The sequence below is a fragment of the Jaculus jaculus genome, chromosome 8 (genome assembly GCF_020740685.1).
Source record: "Jaculus jaculus isolate mJacJac1 chromosome 8, mJacJac1.mat.Y.cur, whole genome shotgun sequence".
Lineage (NCBI taxonomy): Eukaryota > Metazoa > Chordata > Mammalia > Rodentia > Dipodidae > Jaculus > Jaculus jaculus.
This window is the reverse complement of record NC_059109.1, coordinates 64,223,488-64,239,549: the sequence shown is the minus strand read 5'-3', so window position 1 is coordinate 64,239,549 and position 16,062 is coordinate 64,223,488. Positions and strand designations below refer to the sequence as shown.

The window sequence follows — 16,062 nt, the reverse complement described above, 5'->3', positions numbered from 1 at the left end:
GAGGAAACCTGGAGCTGCTTAGTGATCCCCATACCATAAAAATTCTCCAACTGTTTTGTGACCCTATTATAAACATATTTTCAAAGTTTCTAATCCATTTCAGTGATTTACTCATAACTATACTATGACATCAAAAGATAATCATATTTTAGAAGAAAGTTTATAAAATGAAGCAAACAAGAAGAAAACAGGGATTAAGAGAACACAGAGGTGATACTGAGAGAAAAAAAGGCAGATAAATACTAAGGGCCTGGAAAAGAAAACACTTATTTTTATTTATTATTTTACTTTATTTATTTATTATTATTAACAGCATATTTTTAAATTTTTTTTGTTCATCTTGTTTATTTGAGAGTGACAGAGAGAGAGAGAGAATGGGCGTGCTAGGGCTTCCAGCCACTGCAAACGAACTCCAGATGCATGCCCCCTCTTGTGCATCTGGTTAACGTGGGTCCTGAAGAATCGAGCCTTGAACCAGGGTCCTTAGGCTTCACAGGCAAGTGCTTAACGGCTAAGCCATCTCTCCAGCCCTAGCAGCATATTTTGTATAGATACATCATATGTTAATACCCTGTTTTTCCTTGTCCCTGCTCCTATTCCACTGGGGACCCTCCTCAGTAGGGTTGCAGGTATTTCCCAAAGAGTTGTGGGTTATGCATTGTGGGAACAAAATTGTTATTTTAAAATATCAGATAATAAGAGCCTTTAGATATTAAAAATATTATAGCTACAACAAAAAAATCTAGTAAGAGGACTGGAAGAACAATGTGGTAAGACCAAAAAATGAATGGACAGTAGATTAGAGGAAAAACAGGACAATTTATGAATCAATGTCAGAAAATCTCAAACTGGTTAGAAGAAACAGAGAAAAGAGTCATTAATAATTAAAGAATAGTATTTTTTCTAAAGAGAAAATGCAAATTCTCAGTTGAAAGGGTTCACAGTATCTATGTAATTGTAAAAGGTCAAACCAAAGACTATCAGAGCATTTCAAAACTCAGGTACTTCAGAAAAGATTGAACAGGCATGACCATAAAAAGAGAAAGACATCAAGATTAAAGGATCAAGAATGAAGATTAATTTCTCTAAAGTACCATTATAGGATAAGAGGTAAAAAAGAGCAATACCTTTAAATTATGAATGAATTTAAGCTTTGAATATTTAAGTAAATTAATAAGTATGAGGGTAGAATAAAACACTTTTCAGTGCATAAAATAAAAGGTTAAAATTTGAGAGGATATTCCTCTTATCCCCAAACTAGAGAGTAAGCCAAAGAAGATGACTTGGGATTCGGGCCATTAAAAATTCAGCACTTGGGAGCTAGGCACTTAATGAATATTGGTTAAGGAACAGCCCGGCCCAGCATCCACAGCATCCAGAAGACTACAAACAATGCAGTTTAACTTAAAAAAAGGGAGGGGAAGAAATGGAAATTATAAACCACATCAGTTAAGAAAAGATAGGAGATCTAACATATTTAACCATGAGAAAAATGGAAGGAGGGTGATTTTACGTCTTGTGCGGTATATGAGGGCTTAGGTAAGCACACAAAGCTAAGTAAATGAGAAAATTGGCAATTATTAAATACCAGAAGGAAAATAATATTTTAGCATTTGGCTCAGGTGTAAGTAATAGTCTTAATAATTGACACACAATAAAATTTTCATTGATATTTCTGGTATAATGTTATTGAGAAAGATGGGAGGGGTAGAGGAGGTGGCCAGAAGGAAGGTGAATGCTCATGTACAATGATAGGAAAGTGATAAAGTTGAAAGTGAAACAAGTAGAAGATAATGTTTTATTCAGATCTCTCTTCCCTGAAGCAAGAGCAGAGTCAAAAGGCTTTGCCTCTATCCACACCACTGGGGAAACTGATAGGGTAAAAACTAGTTCCCACTGCTATTGTTATTCAAAGCTTCACACTCCATTCATTCTTTCCCCCTCTCCCAGGTAGGGTCTCATTCTAGCCCAGGCTGTCTGGAATTCACTTTGTATTCATACAGGGTGGCCTTGAACTCACTGCTATCCTCCTACCTCTGCCTCCCTAGTGCTGCGATTAAAGGCATGCACCACCATACCAGGCTCCGGCTCCATTCATTCTTTTAGATTATGTGAAAGTAAAGGATGGGAAGGAGAAATGAATAACATAGGAAGGCAGAGATTCAGTGGATGACCTGAATGACCACAACTAGGGGAACTGGAAGATGAGGAGGCAAGAGGGGAACTAATGAATCAAGGGTAGAGACTGAGAACACAGGAACTTCAGGAACATGACCAAATTAGAAAGATCTGAGGAGATGCTTCTGGATATGTTTTGGGTGAAACCAAGAGAGCACAGGCATATTTCATTTAATGGCAGTTCCAAAAATCAGATGTAATTACAAAAGGGTTTATTATTACTTTAAATAAGAAAAAGCATAATACATTGTTACTCAACTCAGAGTCCCTAATTTCCTGCAGTTCTACAAAAACATAGTTAAATTTCTTCTGTATAAGTAAAACAGAGGTAGTAGAAAAAGCATTATCTTTAAAATCAATCACAAGGTTGTAGCAAGCAGTCATGTTGTACAACAATGTCTGTATGTTTTCTCTCTTAATACCTGGTGTGTCAATGTTTTGCATAACATTTTATTCACAGTGCTGTATTTTAGTATATTTTGAGGATGTAACTATATACTTACTCTATGTAGGTATCTATTAAAAAGTATATTCGGGCTGGAGAGATGGCTTAGCGGTTAAGCGCTTGCCTGTGAAGCCTAAGGACCCCGGTTCGAGGCTTGGTTCCCCAGGTCCCACGTTAGCCAGATGCACAAGGGGGCGCACGCATCTGGAGTTCGTTTGCAGAGGCTGGAAGCCCTGGCGCGCCCATTCTCTCTCTCTCCCTCTATCTGTCTTTCTCCCTGTGTCTGTCACTCTCAAATAAATAAATAAAAAATGAACAAAAAAAATTAAAAAAAAAAGTATATTCACCCTCAGCCATCAGGGAAATGCCAGTCAAAAAATACATTGAAAAATATTACATTGAGATTCCATCTTCCCTGAATCATAATGGCTAGAATCAAGAAATCAAAAAATAAATGCTGGTGAGGATGAGGCAAAAAAGGAACCCCTACATTCTGATGCGAATGTAACAGTGCAGCCATTGTGGAAGTCAGTACAGAATTTCTTTAAAAAGAACTAAAAATAGAACTTTCAAATGATACAGCTATACTACTCCTGTGTTTATAGCTGAAGGAACCAAAGTCAGCATGCTGTGGAGATACCAGCACAAACATGGTTAGTGCAGCACTTTTTACAATAGCTCCATCGTGGAATCAGCCTAGGTTTCCATCAAGAGAAGGATGGATAAAGAAAATGTAGTTTAGAGACACCATGGGGATTTATTCCGCCATTAAGAAGAATGAAATAAGTCATTTACAGGAAGTGGATGGAACTGGATATCATCATGGTAAGCTCAACAAGCCAGATCAGAAAGACAAATATCACAGGTTTTCTCTCTGGAAAATCTACTTAAAAAAAATAGGACTTAAAAGCAGAGGTGGTACTGTTTGGGAAGAGAAAGGTGACCAGCAGGAGTGGGTAGCAGGGCAGGCAGTGGTAATGGGGATAAATAGGACCGAAATACATGATATACATGCTTAAGAATGTCCTAAGACCCATTTAGTTTTTGTACAATGATGATTGGCTATAAGGACATGTATATACAATCTGACCAAAAAAAAAAAAAAAAAGAAAAAGAAAAACAAGAAAATGTATTGTAGATGCGTAGTTGTATTCAACTATTGTTGCATTTGCCTTCTAGTTGCTGGCATAGAGCAACAAGCAAAAGTAGCTTATGGGAGGCAAGGGTTTATTTTGGCTTACAGACTTGAAGGGAAACTGCATGCTGACAGGGGAAAACATGGCATGAGTGGAGGTTGCACATCACCATCTGGCCAACATCAGGTAGATAAAAACAGCAGCAGGAGACTATGCCAAATGCTGTCAAGGAGAACTGGATATAATACCCATAAGCCCATTCCAAACAATATACCTCCTCTAGCAAGTCTCTAGTTCTCAAATAGCCATCAGCTGGGGACCTAACATTCAGAACACATGAGTTTATGGGGGACAACCAATTTAGACTAGACTGGGTGCATTCTGGGTGGTATGACAGTTGACTGGGACACCTAATTCAAACCACTACAGCTATCTTGATTGATTTTTGAATGTTGAAACACTCTTATATCCCTGGAATAAATCACCCTTGTGGCATGTGGAAACAAAAAATGTAGTGATAGAAATGAATATTCTATGAAGTTACTTTACAAAAGCCAAGAAGTGTTCCACCAAGGGAATGTTACCTATTGAGGCATTCTGCAAAGCATGCCTGTGTTTTGTCAACTCTGGATTCAGGTTATCTTAGACTGTTCAGATTTATCTGTTCTCAAGAGAGATGTTCAAGTGTGTCAGAGATGGTTGGCATGACCTCCATGGGGAAGTGGGGAAGCTCATAGTTGATGTCAAGAATTCTGTTGGTTAATGGGAAGCATGGAGTATTATAAAAGAAGTGACACTATACTTTTGAGGATGCTTCTCAGAGAAGATAGGCTTTTCAGGCATAGGATAAACTTCCTATCCTAAAACCTAGAGTTAGCGGCTTATTGACATTTATCAAACACCCATTGCATAGTAGACATCAGAGATGCCACTGTAAACTAATAAAGGAAGCCCCTGTTTTCATGGAGTTTCCATGTTGGTAATGGAGGGACTTAGGTAATAAACAACTGTGGAGATAAACCTGGAGTATCAGAGAAGGCTTTGAAGAAACATGGGTTTTGTCATAAGGGGAAGCTGTTCTTTTAGCTAGGGAGTTAAAGGCCTCTCCAGGGAGAGGATTGGAATGGGAACCTGAAGGAGTAAACTGAGAAGGAAGACAGATAGAAAAGCAAGTCCAAAAGTCCAAGATAAAAGCAAGTTTGTCCTGTTCCAGATGGGGTGCTGTGAATGAGGGCTAGAGTGGTAGGGGTTGGGCCACGAGGTGGTTGGGGGCCATGTGTAGTGTCATCTCTGGCTTTCATTCTGAGTGTAACAGCCTTTGGAGAGCTCTAAGCTATAGAGGGCCAGGTACATTTTGCATTGGGTGATTTCTCTTAGGAGTACCCTACTGTCTGTACCCCATACTGGTAATGGAAGAAAGAATGTTAAGAGGAAAGAAATGGCTCTCTGCCCGTGGGCGGCCGGGCCCGTCCTCGCTGCCGCCGCCACCATGTCCGGGTGGCAGGCCCCGCAGGTGGCCGAGCAGCTGCGGAAGCTCTTCGTCGGAGGAGAGCCTCCCGGGCCACTTCGAGCGGTGGGGGACGCTCACCGACTGTGTGGTCGTGCGACATGCGGGCACCAGCTTCTCCCGGGGCTTCGGCTTCGTGACCTTCGCCACGGTGGAGGAGGTGGACGCCGCCCTGGCCGCGTGCACGGGAGCGTCGTGCAGCTCAGGAGGGCCGTGTCCAGAGAAGACTCCCGAAGGCCCGAGGCGCACCTGACCTGAGAAAGGTCTTCGTGGGCGGCATTAAGGACAGCACCGAAGAGCAGCACCTGCGAGCTTACTTCGAACGGTACGGGAGGATCGAAGAGATCAGTCATGACCGACCGAGACAGTGGACAGAGGAGGGGCTTCGCGTTTACCACCTTTGGCCACCCTGACTCCGTTGACAAGATTGTCATTCAGAAATACCATATTGTGAACGGCCACAACTGTGAAGTCAGAAAAGCTGTGTCCAAGCAAAAGATGGCTGGTGCATCCTCTAGCCAAAGAGGTTCAAGTGGCTTTGGGAACGTTGGTGGTGGTGGTGGTGGAGGTGGCTTTGGTGGCAGCTGTGGGGATGGCCCTGATAGGTGTCGGAGTGAGGACGCCTGCGGAGGAGGTGGCCCTGGTTACGGTGAGGGGAGCAGAGTCTACTATGGAAGAGGTGGCCAGGCTTATTGGAACCAGTGCAGTGGCTACGGTGGGAGTGGCAGCTGTGACAGCTACAACATCCAAAGAGACAGAGGCAGTGGAGGTGGAGGCGACGGCAACTTTGGCCATTACCACAGTCCGTCTTCGGAGTTTGGACCCACGAAAAGGGGAAACACTGCAGGCAGAAGCTCTGGCCCCCTCGGTTTTGGAGACCAATATTTTTCCAGACCAGGAAACTCTGGTGACTGTGGCGGCTCCAGCAGCAGTAGCAGTTTTGGTGGTGGCAGAAAATTTTAATGACTTCCAAGAAACAAAGTTTAGCAGGGGAGGAGAGCCAGCAAAGTGACAGGAAAGCTGCTTGTGAACTCAGCCAAGCACCGTGGTGGCAGGGCCTAGCTGCTGCCAAAAAGACGTGTTTTAGACAATGTTGGTGTTTATGGGAAAAACAAAATCAAGCTCTAGGACTATATTCAGGACTAATTTTATGGTTTATCTTAGCTTTGGTTCTGTGGAAAGTAAAAAGTGTTCCAACAAAGAGTTTTAATGTGTACCTCTTTTTTTTCATCCATGCTGTTGATTGCTAAACGTTAGAATCTGATGATGACACTGAATAAAATTATTTTTTAAAAAGAGGAAAGAAAAGAGAAAAGAAATGGAGAATGCCCTTATGGAACTAATGCCACATAGTAGAATATAAACCGAAGATTATGATTAAAAAAATCAATGTTATATAAGGTATGAAGTATTTTATGTTAATGAAGAATTTGGTGAAATTGCTGCTCCTTGGAGAAGTTAAACAGAGTGCAAATAAATGAGTACTAAGAGTGTTTGCAAGGAAGGGAAGGTTGTGCCTTGATACACAATATCAGGAAGAACCCAAGGGCATTTTAGTGAGAGAAAATCCCCACAAGTGTTAACACAGTCCTCTGGGCCAGACTTATAAATTTGTGTCAGCTGAGATCTAGAAATACTTATGCAGCCTCATGCAATTCATTTAAAAAATTCATTTGACTACAAGAATGTTTTCTAGTTGCTTAAGTGTCTTAACAGATTTAGTTAACTTAATTTTAGGGGCAAATTAGTTATATGGACATGGGTTGGGACTCTATTCAGAGGACTGTTTTTGAAGTTAGAATCCATACTGTGCAGGGAACCTCTGAGGTCGAGAAGCATGGACAGTGGAATGTTCACAGTTCTGTGCCAAATATGACCAAGGCTCACTTTCCTGGGTTTATAAGGCCCATTTCCTTGAGAGTGCTCCAGGCTATATTTTTCCTTGCTTATAGTTACATTTAAGGGAACTTATTCTTTAGCATAAGACCTTGGACTTAAAAAGTACAGACATACTACATTATAAAATGAAAAGAATCCCATAGTTATACAAAGATGTAAAGCATAATTTGAATGTTTTAATATTTTTTGATTCTTCTTATACATCTTATAAGAAGAATCAGAAACCAATTTGTGTTGTCACTAATTGCTATGTTTTGATTCTTCTTATACATCTTATAAGAAGAATCAGAAACCAATTTGTGTTGTCACTAATTGCTATGTTTGGGAATCCATACAAGGACATTGTTGCAGTTTGCTTAGAATAACATAGTCCCTTGTCCATGTAGTAGTTTAAAGCATTCCAACCAGATGTTGACTGTTAACCCACTGCAGCAGCTGGCCTCTAGAAGGACGCTAACGCAGGAATACAATCTTTGGAAAAAATATCTCTTAATTAAGTGTTGAACATGGATGAAAGCCATGTGTTCACTGGTATAAAACCCAGGCAACTGGGTTAGCCCTGGGAGGCCTGGGCTTAAATTAAGTTTGAAGTCTTAAGTTAATAATGTAACTACAAAACAACTAACAAAGTTTTATCAATAAAAGAACCCTTTATTTCCATATTGAGGCATGTTGTTTGTATCTCTGATTGCATTCTTTTTTGAGAGGAGGATTGGAAGCTGAATCAGTTGTTTACTGATACTGAGTGACTTTGATTCTCTTGGGTGATGTGACTGAGCCATGTGGTTGTGACTGCAGATTAGAAAGCTACTCAGCAGAAATTGTTTAGGTCACTTCCCCCCTTCTATTTCCTTCCCTAGGCTAAATACATGTTTACCTTTAACAAATGAAGGCAAACCAAATGAAGGAGTAGTCAATTATACTGTGAGTCACTGTTTCTGAATGATTTTACAATGAAATGACTGTTGCTAGAAGTGTCTATGTGTGCCTGGCTTCATTTTGAACTTTTGTTGTGATTTATGGGTGCTTTAATAAGAGTCATTAATAGGTCACTGTGCACTGGGGCCTCCAAACCTTGATTCATTCCCAGTAATATAGGTAAATATTTATCCATTATTTAAAAAGTTAACTGGATCTATGTGGGCGATATATTAAGCATATATCCATTAAAAATACCCAAAAGTTGAAAATTCAAGGACAAACAACTCCCCCAGCAAAATTCAGAGTGTTCCTTATCTATTTCCACATGAGGAGCTGTCTTGGTCAAGATGACCTGATCCTGATCCTCACACTATGTTCGATAGTGTAAGGAGCACATGAAACACTGTATAGACTTTGTCCTGTCTTGGGACCAGTCTTGTTTTTTTTTTTTTTTTGAGGTAGGGTCTCACTATGGTGGTCCAGGCTGACCTGGAATTAACTCTGTCATCTCAGGGTGGCCTTGAACTCATGGCAATCCTCCTACCTCTGCCTCCCAAGTGCTGGGATTAAAGGCGTGTGCCACCACGCCCGACTTTTGTTTTGTTTTGTTTTTTGTTTTTTTGGGGACCAGTCTTAAGCTTAACTTGTGAGGACTTTTGTATCACTTTATTGTTGCTATGAACAAATACCTGACCAGAAGCAATTTAAGGATGGGAAGGATTTATTTTCAGTTTACAGCTTTGAGCCGCTTCAAGATAGGGAAGGCGTGGTGGAAGGAGATGAAGCCGCTGTTCACTTTGCAGTGTTGGGAAGCAGAGACAGAAAGGAAGTGGGGCCAGGCTATAAACCTCAAGGCCTGTGTGGTGATTTGATTCAGGTGTCCCCCATAAACTTAGGTGTTGTGAATGTTAGCTCCCCAGCTGATGGATATTTGGGAATTAATGCCTCCTGGAGGGAGTGTATTGTTGGGGGCGGGCTTATGGGCTTTATAACCAGTTTCCCTATGCCAGTGTTTGGCACACCCTCCTGTTGCTGTGGTCCACCTTCTGTTGGCCAGGGGGTGATGTCCACCCTCTGCTCATGCCATCGTTTTTCCCTGCCATCGTGGAGCTTCCCCTCGAGCCTGTAAGCCAAAATAAGTCTTTTTTTCCCAGAAGCTGCTTTTGGTTGGGTGATTTCTATGAGCAATGTGAACTGGATTGCAACAGCCTGTCACCAGTAACCCATAGGTTCTACAACCTTCACAAATAGTGCCAGCAGCTGAGGAGCAAGTGTCTAAGCACATGAGCCAGCAAAGGTCATCTTACATTCAAACCACAACAATATAGACAACGGTCTTCAGCCCAGGGATGCCTAAAATGCAGCAGGCATGATCTTCCTATCCTATACATTTTTATTTGTGTGGTTTAATAATACCCTCATATATATCTGGGCCATAATTTATAAAATCATTGCTTTGTCAGTTTTTAATTTAACTTTTATTTGTTGCCCACTTAGCAATTAGTGATCTCCTTCTACTTTCATTTTTTCTTCCTCACACCTCTCAGTTTTCATAATCAGACTTTTTTTACTCTAGAGATTTTAGATTAATCTTCTTTTTGTTACCTATCTTTCATAAGTTCTTTTTTTCTAGTAGTTATTGTATCTTCCTTCTTCCCTCCTGTCTTCCTTGTTTTCTCCTTTTCTAAATAATAAATAAAATCTGGTGTTTTAGTTAAAATGACAACATGCTTTTTGTGTAGTTTTATCTGTTCTTGTTCTACATGTTTCTGGAGGACAAATAGAGAGACTCAGATTCATACAGCCATCATTGTCTAAGGCTACCTGATAGTTTTCCAAAATATTTCCTGAATTACATGATAAAATATGTTATTGCCGCATGACGAGATCTCCTGCTGTGTTATTCATAGCTTCTACTCAATGAATGGATCCAAGTGGCCATATTTGTAACAAAAATAAGTGACTAATTTATACAGAGTTGATGTACTGTTAGTTGAAGTAATAATATTTCCTGAAATTCTGCTATGTCTGAAGCGAAAGTTTACATTAGGATATAGGAAACTCTCTATGGGAATATATTTATTGGTCTTAAAGATTTATAATTTAAGCGAGGATATCAGATTAACATAAAAATAGAAATATTAAGCTGGGTAGAGTGTGACATGCCATTAGTCCCAGCACTTGAGAGGCAGAGGTAGTAGTATCACAATGAGTGCAAGGCCACCCTGAGGCTACATAGTGAATTCTAGGTCAGCCTGGGTTAGAGTGAGACCCTCCCTCAAAAAATAAACAATAAAATAAAATAAATTACACAAAAGTAGGATATTCAAATTCCTCTAACGATAAGAAAAAATAGTTCCTAACTTTTTCTTCCTTCTTTTTCAAAATTATTGGTTTTTTTGAGAGAGAGAGAAAGAAAATAAGAGAGAGAGAGAGGAAGAGAGTATATGAGTGCTCCAGATCCTCTTGCCACTGCAAACAAATTTCAGATGCCTGTGTCCCACTGGCTTTACATGGGTATTGAGAAATTGAACCTAGGCCCTCAGGCTTTATAAGCAACAACCTTTAACCACTGAGACATCTTTCCAGCCCACCTCTTTTTTTTTTTTTTTTTTTTTTTTTAAAAAGGGGCTCACTCTAGCCTAGGCTGATCTGGGACTCACTCTAGCCTAAGCTGGCCTTGATCTCATAGCAGTCCTTCTACCCTCCAAGTGCTGGGAGTAAAGGTGTATGCCACCACACCTGCCTCCTGAGGCTAGTGTAACCTAGATGTGAAACTGAATGTGATACTTTTATTCCTAACTTGACAAGAACATACACAAGAAAAAATATAGATCAGTCTCTTTTATGGCATTATATGCCATATTTTTGAAACAAAATATTCATAATTCAGTTCAGTAAATTACATAGATGATATGTTATGGCCAAGTTAATTCTAATCTAAGACTTAAAGGTTAGTTTATAGTAAAAATCAATATGATAGGGCTCAAGAGAAGGTTTACCAGTTAAGACACTTGCCTGTGAAGCTTAAGGACCAACGTTCAACTCTTTAGATCCCATGTAAGCCAGATGCACAAGGTGACACAAATGTGCAAGGTTGCACATGTGTACAAAGTGGCACATGTGTCTGTAGTTCAGTTACAGTGGCTAGAGGTGGCATGCCAGTTCTCTTTCTCTTGCTCTCTCTTTCACTCTTGCCCTTGCTATCTCACATTAAAAAAGGCCAGTCTGTTGGACTTGCCTCAAAAAAAAAATTAATATGATGTACCATAGTAAAAAGCTAAACATAATTATATTGATAAAGGAAGGTATGTGATAAAATTAAGAACTCATTCATAATAACAATTCAGAAAAGAGAATATATATGTATAAATATAATGTATTATTTTGAGCACATATAACTCCCATTACTTTGTCTTACACCTTGTTCACTCTAGTGGAAACTTTCTTCCCACCATTGGCCAGTGCACATGCCATTGAAGAAAATGATTCCCCTCCTCCAGCAAACACCAACTATCATGAATTAGTTTCTCAAGGAGGAGAATAGCATCATAAGCCCCACCCCTACCTATGGCAGAATGTTGACATCCTTTTCTTGTGCAGGATTTCTCTGGGTCACCACAGATGCTATGAGTTTGTGAGTGCAATGGCCATGTCACATTCCACAGATTTCTCCTCACCCTCTAGCTCCTGTTTTCTTTCCATCCCCTCTTTTTAATTTTTTTTGTTTATTTATTTATATGAGAGAGATCAAGAGTGAAAGAGGCAGAGAGAGAGAGAGAGAGAGAGGGAGAGGGAGGGAGAGAGAGAATGGGCGCGCCAGGGCTTCCAGCCACTGCAAACGAACTCCAGATGCGTGTACCCCCTTGTGCATCTGGCTAACGTGGGTTCTGGGGAATCAAGCCTCGAACCGGGGTCCTTAAGCTTCACAGGCAAGTGCTTAACTGCTAAGCCATCTCTTCCGCCCCATCCCCTCTTTTTAAAAAAGTATTTTATTGATTTATTTATTTATTTAGGGAGAGAGAGAGAGAGAGAGAGAGAGAGAGATACAGACAGTGAGTGTGAGCACACCAGGGCCTCCTGCCACTGTAAATGAACTCCAGATGCATGTGCTACCTTGTGTATCTGCCTTATATGGGACCTGGAGAATTGATCCTGAGTCCTTTGGCTTTGCAGGCAAGTGCCTTAACCATTAAGCCATCTTTCCAGTCCCTCCGTCCCTTCTTTCACAAGAGTCCCTGAGCCTTAGAGGAGGTTATATAGATGTCCTGTATAGGGCTGAGCTCCTCACCAGTCTCTTCGGTCAGTCAGTCTCTGCATTAACCACCATCCACTAGGTGCAAAAGCTTTTCTGACCAGGTCTAAGAGGAACTGCTAATGTTTGAATATAAACATAACTGTCTAGAACACATTTTGGCTACCCACCTACTGAGCAAAACTAACAGCTGTAGGATCCCTTGTAGGGTCTATGACCTTCCAAACTATGGTGCTTTGCCTGGAGTTTCAGTGCCAGGCATGAATTCCTTCTTATCGGATTCAGATGCAAATAGAAAGTGGTTGGTTACTGCTCTAACATTCAGTTATGCCATTGTTGTACCTACTATCACAAGGGGTTCATCTTGCCTGGCAGGTCAGTATTGTAGCAAACATAGTCCACAACTAGGCGAGACCATTGGCGACTTTTATAAAAATGACATACTCAAATTTAACTTTACTGTTTTTGCTTATGCTTTGATTTCAAACAAATCTTTTCATGAGCTTCTTCAGTCTCTGGTTGATCTCATCATAAATACCAACTATGGGATGACCAGCCCCTGACAAATCTGTCCCATTTTCTTCATAATCCTTTTCAAGAATAACTCTTTCTTTTGGTAATCTGGACCAGCTGGAACCCCATCAGATTATAAACTGTTGGTGCATTCATAAATAGTTAGGATTATTTTCAGGCTTGCTTCTCTGAATGTGAAAGTTGCATGGACTCTACCCCAGGTACTTGAGTAGAATGTTGCAAGCTTCCATGGCATGCGTTTTACATCTCTGCTGCAGTTCCCATCTAGGACAACACTTTTAGTTTTCTGAACAATTTCTCTCATATCAATTTTTCCTTTTTCTCAGTATGTAGCTTTCCAAATAGACATTGACAACCTCAGTAATTTTACTGTAAAAGTTAAGTCATCTATAGGATTAGAGAAGAGAACACTCAGTAATTCCCACAGAGCAACCTAAAGAACATCTGCTCTTGGAACCTGTTCGTTTGCTCCTTTGATCTCCAGGTCAAGATGAAGTTAGTATAAATGCATGAAGGCATTTTTGAGTCAATTTATCCCCCTTTGTGGCTTGATCTTTAGCCTCATCTTCAGTCCAACACCTTTGATGTAAGTTCACAATTGGCAGACCTTGCTACTCTTTTGGCTAATTGTCAAATGATGGGGCAGGTAATTACACAGGCAAGCTCTTATATAAAAGACGTTTGGGATAAATGTGGCCTGTGAAAGGTGTGTCCCATGAGCTCATGTTGAACATCATCTGCTATGAACCCATCATTCAGGATTTCCCCAAACTGTTCAATATTGGCTTCAAAACTGCCAGGCTGTACTGTGAGATGATTCAGAAAACCTAGACATATTCTGACAGAGTATGATGATCTTCATTCTCATAGGATTCTGTATAATTTAGAACAATAATCCAATCCATAAAATTCCTCAACATTCACAGGCAGCTTAGCCATGAGCACAGGAGCCACAACCACCTGGGGTTTAGGCATTGCTGACGGAGTTGTGCCATGGGATTTTATCCTGTAGACTAGAGGAACACTAAGGGACCTCTTTACTTTAAGGCAGCTCCAACCTTCTCAGTGGCTCTCAGGAAAAAATTCTGAATTCTTTGTCAGTGTGATTGTTACTGGTATTTGGGAAAGCTACTGAGTTTTTTGTCAATTATGTATTCTCCCACTTTGTTGCAAGTATTTATCAGCTCTAGTTTTCTGGTGGATTCTATAAGGTTTTAGTTTATATTTTTTAATTTACTTGTCATATTTTTGGCTCAGGATTGTTTTTGACTATCTGATATCTTTGGTATGTTGAAATGAATTTAAATATTGTTCTTTTTTTCTATTTTAGTGAAGAATAGCATTGGATTTAAAAAATATTTCATTTATTTGTGAGAGACAGGGAGAAAGGCAGGTAGAGAGAGAGAATGGGCATGTAAGGGTTTCTAGCTACTTCAAGCAAACTCCAGATGCATGTGCCACTTTGTGGATCTGGCTTACGTACATACTGGGGAAATTGACCCTGTGTCCTTAAGCTCTGCAGGCAAGTGCCTTAATTGCAAAGCCATCTCTCCATTTCTGGCATTGGAATTTTGATAGGGATTACATTTAATTTGTTCATGGATTTTGGTAAGATAGACATTTTAACAATATTGATTATTCAAATCCATGAGTATATAATGTCTTTTATTTTCTTTCTTAAGTGTTTTAAAGTTTTCATTGTACAGGTTTTCCCACCCTTGGTTAGGTTTACTTTAAGGCACTTCATCTTGTGAATGGGATTGTTTTCCTGATTTCATTCTCAGTATGTTTGTCTTTATATGGAGAAAGGCTATTTTATTTCAGTATGTTACTCTTGCATTCTAACACTTTGTTGAAAGTATTAACAGTTTTTTTGTGGGGGGATTAAGTTTTATTTTATCTATAGAATCATATCACCTGCAAATCAGATTAATTTAATTTGATTTCTTCCTTTGCTATTTCTATCCCATTCATTTGCTTCTCTTGTCTTACTGTTCTAGCCAAAACTTTCAGTAATATATTTAATAAGAGTGGAAAATATGACACCTTTGTTTTGTTTCTGATTTTAGTGAATGATTTGGTTTTCATTTAGTATAAGGTTCACTATAGATTTGTCATATATAGTGTTATTATTTGTTATATATGTTCCTTCTATTTCCAATTTCTCCATAAATTTTATGAGGGCTTGTCTGGAGGTTGTAATGGGAGTGCAGCTACTCATATGCCCTTGAACAAAGGACAGTCCTCCTCTTCAGGAAAGGTCGTCCTCTTTGACCCAGAGCCTGTCTTTGGGAGGAATGCACATGGAGTGAGGGAGGAAGGAGACACCCACTTAGTCAGCCAGATCAGTGGAATCAGCCCTGGCAATCAATAATGTGACAAATGTCACAGCCAGATTACCTTCACATCCCTCTTAAGGACTTCTGTCATCAAGGTATGTTGGATTTGGTTAAAGGCCTTTTCTTTATCTATTATGTGATTTCTGTCCTTAAGTTCACTAATTTGATGCATTACAATTGTTGACTTACATATCGAACTATACCTGCATCTCTGGAATGAAGTTGACTAGGCCATGGTAAGAATCCTTATGTTGTGTTGTTGAATTTGGTTTGCAACTGCTTTATTTTGATTTTTTTGTTTGGGTTTTCATTTTTGTGTCTGTGTTCATCAGGGGTCCTGGCCTATAATTTCTTTTGTTTGTGTTTCTGTTTTGTTTTACTGTCAGAGTAACTCTGGCTTCATAAAAAGATTTTGGTAGTACTCCTAATTTTCTATAATAATTTGAGAAGCTTTTGTTTTATTTACTCTTTAAATATCTGGTGTAATTTTATGAATCCATCTAGTTGTGGTCTCTTTTTTTTCCGTGTGTGTGTGTGTGTGTGTGTGTGTGTGTGTGTGTGTGTGTGTGTACTCATCCATGTGGGTACACATGTAGAAGTATATGTGTGTACATGGGTTATAGTCAAAGACTGAAGTCAGGTGTTTTCCTTAATTACTATCCAACTTATTATTTTGAGACAGAATTTCCTATTGAACTTGGAGCTCACCAGTTTGGGAGAACTGCGTAGCCAGAAAACGCTAGGAATCTTCTTATCCCTGATTTCCCAGCTATTTCACTTCTGCCCTATTTTATTTATTTTCATCTGTTACTTTGGGTTGGGTTGTTTTTTAACCTGAGGTATTAAGT

General features: G+C 39.8%; 1 protein-coding gene and 1 pseudogene across 4 annotated transcripts in view; one reads left to right on the top strand and one right to left on the bottom strand.

Moving 5' to 3' along the window:
- Galk2 (galactokinase 2) overlaps positions 1 to 16,062 on the top strand; it is a 201,806-nt gene that overhangs the window by 56,035 nt on the left and 129,709 nt on the right. The window lies entirely within an intron of this gene.
- On the bottom strand, positions 12,798 to 13,878 carry LOC101604428 (annotated as a pseudogene).